The 788-nt window shown below is 45.8% G+C and overlaps 1 non-coding gene across 1 annotated transcript; it reads left to right on the forward strand.

Annotated features, from left to right (window-relative positions):
• The first annotated feature begins 393 nt into the window (after window positions 1-393).
• On the forward strand, window positions 394-557 carry LOC123325910. Its single transcript, XR_006540746.1, has one exon. It is a non-coding gene; the product is annotated as a U1 spliceosomal RNA (small nuclear RNA).
• Window positions 558-788: the final 231 nt, after the last annotated feature.

The raw sequence follows: 788 nt of genomic DNA on the forward strand, positions 1-788 counted from the left end.
CTTTCAGTTTCTTGCCAAGTCTAATAAACAGAGCTGCCTTTGTCATTTGTAAAAGTGTGGCTGTCCCTCCTTCTGGAAAGTGATAGTATTGTTTTTCTGCATGGACTACACATTGTGTGTGTGTGTGTGTGTGTGTGTGTGTGTGTGTGAAGCAGGAGGGAAATGAAGGAGAGGGTTCTAGGGAGAGAGCACCATAGAGTAACCAAACACAAAACATAATGTCAACCCTATAAAATTAAGACGTGGGGTTCCCAAATCAGTCACCTTCAATTGGGGAAGCTAGAGTGTGAGGAGAGTGGGTGGTCTTTTCTGACAACTTATTCATCGTCTAAGACAATTCCATGATCAAAAATATCTTTGAGAAAAAAGTGCCTTAAAAATTTTTAAAAAACGATACTTACCTGGCAGGGGAGATACCATGATCACGAAGGTGGTTTTCCCAGGGCGAGGCTTATCCATTGCACTCCGGATGTGCTGACCCCTGCGATTTCCCCAAATGTGGGAAACTCGACTGCATAATTTGTGGTAGTGGGGGACTGCGTTTGCGCTTTCCCCTGGTTACTTCCGTTTACTAAAGAAAGATTTCTGGGGGCTCCTGGGTGGCTCAGTCATTAAGCGTCTGCCTTCGGCTCAGGTCATGGTCCCAGGGTCCTGGGATCGAGCCCTGCATCAGGCTCCCTGCTCGGCGGAGAGCCTGCTTCTCCCTCTCCCTCTCTCTGCTGCTCTGCCTACTTGTGCTCTCTCTCTCTGTGTTAAACAAATAAATAAAAATCTTTAAAAAAAATTTT

This window comes from Neomonachus schauinslandi, chromosome 9, assembly GCF_002201575.2.
Source record: "Neomonachus schauinslandi chromosome 9, ASM220157v2, whole genome shotgun sequence".
Classification (NCBI taxonomy): domain Eukaryota; kingdom Metazoa; phylum Chordata; class Mammalia; order Carnivora; family Phocidae; genus Neomonachus; species Neomonachus schauinslandi.